We start from the raw sequence: 8,772 nt of genomic DNA on the forward strand, positions 1-8,772 counted from the left end.
CTTTATCCTTGAGATTTAGGCTGATCTTCTCGGATTTCTCCCTAATTAATTCAGGTCTCCTAGTTGGTCTTTTGCTACGGAAGTCAGGAGCCAGGTAGTCACGAGCCAGGGTTTCCCACTGTGCTTCCCAGTTATTTTCTACCTGGAGACTTGGGTATATAAGTGGTGAATAGAGCTACAGGAGACTCTCACTCTTCTTCCTCACTCTCACTCTTCCTTCCTCTCTCTCTCTCTCTCTCTTTCTCTCTCTCTCTCTCTCTCTCTCTCTCCCTCTCTTCCTCTCCTGGCTTGACATGATAACCTGTGTGTGTGTGTGTGTGTGTGTGTGTGTGTGTGTGTGTGTGTGTTTCTTTCATCCTGTAGGCTTTCGCCCGATTCTCGGTACTGTGTCGGTGCTGGCGCCGACATGCTATTAAATGAATTACATAATAGATTATAAGTTAGTGGCTTTTATAAAATTAGGAATTAATAACTTTATTCCTGCTAAGTTTGAACTTTAAAATTTTGAGTTAAAGATTTAATTGAATTACCTTTAGCATCAAAATAGAATAATCACAGTTTTCTGCATGGCTTGTTTTATCCAAATAACTAAAGCTTAACTAAGTGAAGAGAAACAAAGAAGCTAGAAAAATATTACTGTGAACCTCAGCAGATCTTAGGAATTTATAAATCTTATTTATCAAATATACCTTATTTGTTAAATATATTTTACCCAAATTTTCTAGAAGTCTGGTGTTGAACAGTTAGCAAATACATAATTAGATAGACATCTTAAATCAACTTTTAATAATTTGAGTAAACATTTATAACCATCCCAAATATTTGAGACCTGTTGTTGTGTCCTTAGTCTAAAATGAAACACAATGGTAAGTAGAGGACTCAGGAGGACTAAGAAGTTTTTAATTGTTGCTTTATGCCATGTGGTCATCTTAAGATGGAGAAGTCACATGGCAGGTACTCTTTAACCTTGTAAAGAAGGTTACCAAAGATGTGGTTGGTGTTTAAAATATCCAGTTTGCTGAACAAAAGTTGAATCTAAGTTATATATACAATATAGTCTAGAACATCTGGGAGAATCCAGAATGGACATGACCCTAGGTCATGTGAGGAGAGCAGGGAGGGGGGAGAAAGAGAGGAGAGAGAGAGGAACCATGAGCAGCAGACAGGAAGTCCTAAGAGTAGACAAAAAAGACCAGGTTATCCAAAGGGTTGGATTATAAAGGGAAAGACAGATGGGAGAAGGGCAGCCTAAGCCTTGGGCTGGAGAAGTTTAGGGTAGACATCAGGCTATGCCAACCAGGAGGACCTCTTAACAGAGACTGAGGGATGCTGAGAGAACTTGGAGGCCAGAGTCTGCTTTGATATGTTAAGTAGGTACCCCAGAGGTTCCAGGTTTGAAACCTAACAAACTTCTCTTCCTTTGAAAAGACAGCCCCCATGTGTTTAAATTCCTGGTTTCCCCAGTGCTACTGCAGTGAGCACAAGGCACTCTAGAGGTACTGAGCATCAAATTCAAATTGAGTACCAACAATTTAAACAGAAGAAAACTGACTTAGTCAAGAACGTTTAAAAATGACATTTACTTAAGACTAATAATGATTTCAACCTGGGAAAACACAGATGTATTCTCAAACTTTAAATTGGTAGTCATATTTATAGTTGAAAACTACAATAAAAGGAGAGAGAGAAAAAACATTTTCTGCTGTTGGACATATTTGGTGGGCCAAATGGACTCATTCAGTTAGGGCCTGCCCTCCCAACCTCCCAACTAGAACTCAAAGTCCTTGCCCCACCCCCCTGCCCTTGTCATTGGGGTAGGAATGAAGGATTAAAAATTAATAATAAGCCGCCTAGCTACCCAAAAAGAAGAAGTAGGGTCTGTGAGAACATGAACTTTTCACCCCTCCCTTGCTGTACAATGGTTCCTGGAACATTCTTGCATGAAAAGTTTCCTGGAACAGCCACAATGACCCATAGCCTCCGGCCACAATGGTCCAATGGCCCTGTAAAATGTCACTACCCCTAATCACAATGTCACAAAGTCCTGGGTGTGTTGCCTAGTGTTACACATGACTAGCATATGACCTAAATGTATGGGCAGTTTATGGTTTTGGAATTCCCCTCCTCCCTCCCTCTTGATCCCCCTGGTTTGTGGTTTTTTCCTTTATAAGCTCTGTGAAAATTCAGGTCGGGGTCGAACTCCTCTACTCCCTGTGTGGTGTATGAGTCTCGACCCCAGCATGCTGGCCTGAGCTCTCGTTTCATCTCGCTCACAATAAATCTTCCTCGTGTGATTACAGCAGGTCGGTGTCTGTGTCCTACTGGGTGCGCGTCTTTCCCGAGACTTGAGTGGGGGGCTCCCTTCGGGGGTCTTTCATTTGGGGGCTCGTCCGGGATCTGCGCGACCACCCAGGGGTCCTAGACCCACTTGGAGGTAAGATTCTCTGTTTTATCTCAGCGCTGTGTCTGGGTCTGTGTCTATGTTCTGTCTGGGAATCTGGTGCGATCGCTGTTTCGGTTTTGCGGACGCTCAGTGAGACCGCGCTCCAGGAAGGAGAGCGGGGTGGATAGGGATAGACGTGTCCAGGTACCCACCGTCCGTTCGCCCTGGGAGACGTCCCAGGAGGACAAGGGGGGACCAGGGACGCCTGGTGAACCCCATCTGATAGGTCCAGAGGAGACTTTACTCCTTGACGACCGGTTTGTTAGGCAAGGTCTGCGACCTGCCGATCAGTTTCAGTGCCTCTGGTCGACACGAAGTCGACGTCGGTTTTGTTTTCTTTTTTCTCTTTTGTTTGTGCTCGTGTGTGTGAGTGTGTGTGAATTAAGTCCTGTAGTCTGTGTTTTTCGGTACCGGTTTAAGGTCTTAGTGCACTGTCTGGGCAGATGAAGGATTCCTGCCCTGTGCACGAGAGTCTTAGTGCACTGTCTGGGCAGAAGAAGGTTTCCTGCCCTGTGCACGGGTGGAAGAAGGTTCCCCACCCCGAAATGGCGCCTGTGAGTAGATGAAGGATTCCTACTCCGAATAGTCTTTTTCTTTCTTTTTTTCCTTTTTAGAAAGCGCACCGGGGGACGCCCCAATCGTGCAGGCTCTGGGACTCGTGAGAGACGTTCCATGAGTCAGCCTTTGTTGGGTCCTGGCTCTGGGACGCGTGAGAAACGTTCCTCGAGCCGAATTTTGTCGGGAGGACCCGGCAACGGACAGTCAAAAAGATCTGACTGTGACTTTGGAGGTCGAGTTCGGCTGCCTATTTAAGTATAGGCACGGACAAGTGTGCTTAGATGTGTTAGTGTCTGTTGTCTGTATTCTGTTTCTGTGTTTGGTATCCCGGAAGCAGCTAAGGTTAAGCTGCAGTTTGGGCCAGGTACTGAAGGTACCAGGCATCTGTGGAAATTGGTTATAGGATGCTTTGTCTTGGTCTTGTTTGTCTGGATTGTTTTCTGTGGTATTGTCCAGTGTCTTTTTGACTTCTTTTCGTGTTTGAATTTGGACTGACGACCGTGTTTAAAATCTTGGACTGACGACTGTGTTTGAAATCATGAAACTGTTTGCTTTGTTCGTTGAAGAGTTTTACTTGGTCCCCTTAATGCTTAGTAAGAAACTTAATCTTATGGACCCCGCTCTAGTGGCGGTGTGTTGGTTGATAGCCAAAGTTAATTTTTAAAATAGTGTTTTATCTGTGCTTGTGCTCGCAGCACACAGTAGAGGGGAGCGAAATTAGCTGCGGAGCTGCTGCAGCGAGCATGGGGATTTCTCAAGTCTCACCCAATTTTTCTGGCTCTTCAGGAGCTGTTTAAAAGGAAAAGGCTTAAGGTAAAAAGAAACACTATAGAGAGATTTCTTAGTGAATTACTACACCTTGGTTCGCGATCTCTGGGAATCTCATGGTGGACAGCTGAGATAAGCTGGAAAAGGATTTAAATTTTGCCTGGGAGTAAAGAATCTTAAAGGCGGAGTTTCAGCCGGTATGACACTTAGTGCGTAGCTGCCTAAAAGATCAGAAATACTGTTAATAGGCTATAAAAAAGGGACAGGCTGTGTTAGAAATGCTACAGGAAGAATAATCTAAAAAGGCTGAGAGCTAGGTGGGGCTATAAGGAATTTCTGACTTTTGCTCACAGTAGGAGAGAGCTCATTTAGAGAAGTTCTTTAAGGAAGCCTGCCTTATCTGCTGTCTTTATTCCAAGGGAGGAGTCAGTCTCCAGCACTAAATTACTTGGCGGTAGCCAAGGTCAGGATTAATGTTTTCTTTTCCTTGGCCCCTTTAAACCCAGTGAGACAGTTTGGTAAAGGGCTACTACTGAGGTCCTGATAGCCCCAGGTGAACTGGTTACAATTCTTTTATCAGCCCCCTGGCATCTAGCACCCAGGTTCTAACCATCTCTCCATCCTTTTGTTATTAGTTGTTACTAGAAGCCTAGTGTCATTTGGAGGCTGGTTCTCTTGAGAGGCAAAGCCATGGAGCTGACACTGACAATGGCCTTTTTGTTCCAAGAAAGGACTCCTGGTTTAGCTGTGTGACTAAATGCTGTTTGCCCTCTTCGGTAGACTCTATTCTCAAGATTCTCTTGTTTTCTCACCATCCCATTTGATATGCTTGTTAGTAACTGTTACAGGTCTTCTTTACCACCGAGGAAAGACGGAATCCTACTAGAGGCCAGAAAAAAAAGGGTTCCAACACGCATAGAAGGCCCTCACTTCTGCCTGCTCTCTTCAATACGCCTGAAGGTAGGGAGTGCTCCAGGTCTGCCCCCAGGCTCCAAGGGTGGGTCTCCTAGGGGCTGGAAAATGCCCCACCAATCTGGCTAAGATAAGGAAAGGGTATGAAGAGAAAGTTACAGAAACTTGAAGGGTAAAGCTAAGTCACTGAGAGAGTTATTGTAAGTTGCAGAGAAAATAAGTTGATGCGTGGTTCAGGGTCTGTGCAGAAAAGTGGACAGCACCTAATAGCTGTAGAAGAAGATGCAGAGAGACTGAAAAGAAAGAAAGAAAGAAAGAAGGTAAAAAGAGCAGGAAGCTAGGGAAGAAAAGAGACAAAAAGAAGAGGAAGCTAGAGAGCTAAAGAGAGATAAAAGACAAGAGAGGAACATATACTGGCCACAGTAGTTAGGGAACCTAGGAAGACAGTACCTGGCAACAGAAGAGAATTCCTGGCTAAAGATCAGTGTGCCTAATGCAAAGAAAAAAAAAAGACACTGGGTCAGGGACTGCCCAAGAAAGAACAAGAGGGGCCACTGGAGAGCTTCTTGGTCCTAGAGTGCTGGCTATGTACAGAGATAGAAGGGAAGTGTGGATACAGGGACCCAATGCTCTGTGCTCCTATGCCCCCCAGTGGGCCAATATCCAAAGACCTTGGGTACAGGGGCCTACTGGCAACGAACAATACTTATGGATTGCCCGAAGAACAGTGGACCTTGGCGTGGGCCGGGTAACCCACTAGTTCATAGTCATCCCTGACTGCCCCTATCCCTTGCTCATGAGAAAATTGCTCCCCAAAATGGCTTGCGTGGGCTGAAATGGCTGGGTGAGGCCATGTGTATGCATATCTACAGACTGTGTATGCGGAGCTTAAGACCTGTCTCAGTGCACCAGTACCTGATGCTGGGAGATGAATGGCTTAGCGCTGTTCTACTTGGAACATATCACTCCTGCCAGCCGGGCACTAACAATTATCGCCCAATCCAGGACTTAAACTGTGATAGAGTGGCTGATGTTTGCCTTTGAATAGAGTGTCCCAAAAGATGGGACCACTGGTCAGCTGCCATGGACTAGATTCTCCACCTGTTGGGGGCAATCTGGTCACCTTGCTGCCCAATCCTGACCTGGAGCCACCACAGCACGAGTGTCAAGCACTGGCAGAAGCCCATGGGTGGAGGAAAGACCTCTGCGACTGGCTGATTGACCCCTGCTGAAAGCCGAGGCTACCTTGTCCACAGACGGGAACAGTTCTCTTCATGAAGGTCAGAGATAAGTGGGTGCTGCCATGGTGGACAACACAATGTCATCTGGGATGGCTGAACCTCTACCCCCCCCCCCCAGCACATCAGCACTTCAGATGCTTTTACCATCTCTTGGATGCCCTGGCGAAGCCAACAACTGTGAGTACTATTCATTGCTCAGGATATCAGGAGGGAAGAGATTCAGTGGCATGGGGCAATAACGAAGCAGATCAAGCGGCTTGAAAAATGGTTATGCAGGAGCCCATCCTGGTTGCAGGCCTGCAAGAGACAGCCACTGGGAACTGGGATCGGACTAAGGGATGGCCTCACTTAGAAAAGGCCCAAATTGCTTAAAAGATAAAGGACAATGGCACATTGAGGGGAAAGCTATACTTCCCAGAGAACAAAGAAAAGACTCACTTTGCCAAATACAGAAATGGACTCAATTAGGAGATAAAAAGTTTGTCCAAGTAGTTAAGTGTATGTAATAGACTTTAAGATTTTAGCCAGAGAGGCAGTAGAAAGTATAAGGTATGTCAATAAGTGAATGCTTAGCAAGCAAACAGGGCAAAGAGACCTAGAGAGTTTGGTGAAAAGTCGAAGTGAACTTCACTGAGATAAAACCAGAAAAATATAATCACAAGTATCTCCTAGTGCTTGTAGATACTTTTTCAGGAATAGATAGAAGCTTTCCTCACCAAACAAGAGACGGCCTCTGCAATCATCAAGAAGATACTGGAAGAAATCTTCCTCCGATTTGGAATGCCCAAGGTAATCTGGTCAGACAACTGGCCCTACTTTCGTTGCCAAGGTAAGCCAGGGTGTGGCCAAGTATTTAGAGGTCAATTGGAAATTACATTGTATTTACAGACCTCAAAGTTCAGGACAGGTAGGGTAAATAAATAGAACTCTAAAAGAGACCCTGACCAAATTAACCATGGAGACTGGCACAGACTGGGTGACACTCCTTCCCTCTTGCTCTCTTCAGAGCAAGAAATACCCCTTCCAGATTCAGCCTTACCCCCTTTGAGATCTTATATGGGGCCTCAGCCCCCCTGACTGTATTAGATGATGTTACTGAACCAACATGTCATAGTGCCATAGTAATAATGATTTGTGTGCCAGGCTAAAAGACCTACAGGTGATACAGAAAGAAATCTGCTCACAGCTGACAGCAGCCTATGCCCCGGAGACCCCTGAGACATCCCATCAGTTCCAGGTTGCAGCTACACTGAGTCCAGACACTCGAGCCTCGCTGGAAAGGACCGTACCTGGTGCTGCTGACCACCCTGACAGCTGTCAATTCTCAGCCCTCACCAGCCGTGTACTAGCTGTTGGGGCTGAGAGCTGGGACCTAGAGGGAAATTCAGTCATGTTTGTCCTGGGTTCTATCAAGATAGGTGTGGGATAGGCTTGATTTCCATTACAAATGATGTAACATTGCATATGTTAGTACTCTTAACACTTCTTGGGACTGTGCCTCAGGGATCACAGTCCGTATAAGCTTAGAAGTTCTAAAAGCTAGTCATGACCTTGGTGGATAGGCTTGGATAGTGTCCAGGTTAGAATCCTCATGTTAAGACTACAATACCAAGCTGTTATGCTAGATGAAGCTGAGTTCTCCATGAAGTTCTAGGATTAGAACTATTAACAAAAAAAAGAAGTGGGGAATGAAGGATTAAAAATTAATAATAAGCCGCCTAGCTACCCAAAAAGAAGAAGTAGGGTCTGTGAGAACATGAACTTTTCACCCCTCCCTTGCTGTACAATGGTTCCTGGAACATTCTTGCATGAAAAGTTTCCTGGAACAGCCACAATGACCCATAGCCTCCGGCCACAATGGTCCAATGGCCCTGTAAAATGTCACTACCCCTAATCACAATGTCACAAAGTCCTGGGTGTGTTGCCTAGTGTTACACATGACTAGCATATGACCTAAATGTATGGGCAGTTTATGGTTTTGGAATTCCCCTCCTCCCTCCCTCTTGATCCCCCTGGTTTGTGGTTTTTTCCTTTATAAGCTCTGTGAAAATTCAGGTCGGGGTCGAACTCCTCTACTCCCTGTGTGGTGTATGAGTCTCGACCCCAGCATGCTGGCCTGAGCTCTCGTTTCATCTCGCTCACAATAAATCTTCCTCGTGTGATTACAGCAGGTCGGTGTCTGTGTCCTACTGGGTGCGCGTCTTTCCCGAGACTTGAGTGGGGGGCTCCCTTCGGGGGTCTTTCAGGGCCTAGATCAGATCTGGGAACAGTGTCCCGTGCAACACCTAAGTTCCAAGGAATGTCACCTCACATGGGCTCTGCTGCCAGTATCATGAGCTAGGTCTCAACTGTCAGATCTTAGGTGTTTGCTTGCTTTCCCTCACATGGGAAATTACTTAATACAGACTGGCTAATAAGTCCCTTCATGGGAGAAAAAGTAAAAACAAGCCTAACTGGGGGCTGGAGAGATGGCTCAGAGGTTAAGAGCACCGACTGCTCTTCCTGAGGTCCTGAGTTCAAATCCCAGCAACCACATGGTGGCTCACAACCATCTGTAATGAGATCTGATGCCCTCTTCTGGTGTGTCTGAAGGCAGCTACAGTGGACTGATATACAATAAAATAAAAAAAAAATCTTAAAAAAAAAAAAAACTAGCCTAACTTTTAACACAAAGACAATTGCAAACAGGACATAAAGTACCTAAGCCAGGGCTGGTTAAATTTCCTGAGTTATTGGTCGTTCATTACATAGATTATTATATGACATTCTCCTCTCCTGCTTACCTAATCAATATTTAAATTGATGCTTACTTTTCATGGTTAATAAATTCAAGAGCAAATTTAAATTTTT

General features: G+C 45.3%; 1 long non-coding RNA gene across 1 annotated transcript; it reads left to right on the forward strand.

The window, feature by feature from the left end:
* The first annotated feature begins 4,040 nt into the window (after positions 1-4,040).
* Positions 4,041-8,089, forward strand: LOC148007804 (uncharacterized). The gene is made up of 2 exons (XR_015652436.1): positions 4,041-4,729; positions 7,066-8,089. It is a non-coding gene; the product is annotated as an uncharacterized LOC148007804 (long non-coding RNA).
* Positions 8,090-8,772: the final 683 nt, after the last annotated feature.

This window comes from Rattus norvegicus, chromosome 1 (assembly GCF_021556685.1).
Source record: "Rattus norvegicus strain SHRSP/BbbUtx chromosome 1, alternate assembly SHRSP_T2T, whole genome shotgun sequence".
NCBI lineage: Eukaryota > Metazoa > Chordata > Mammalia > Rodentia > Muridae > Rattus > Rattus norvegicus.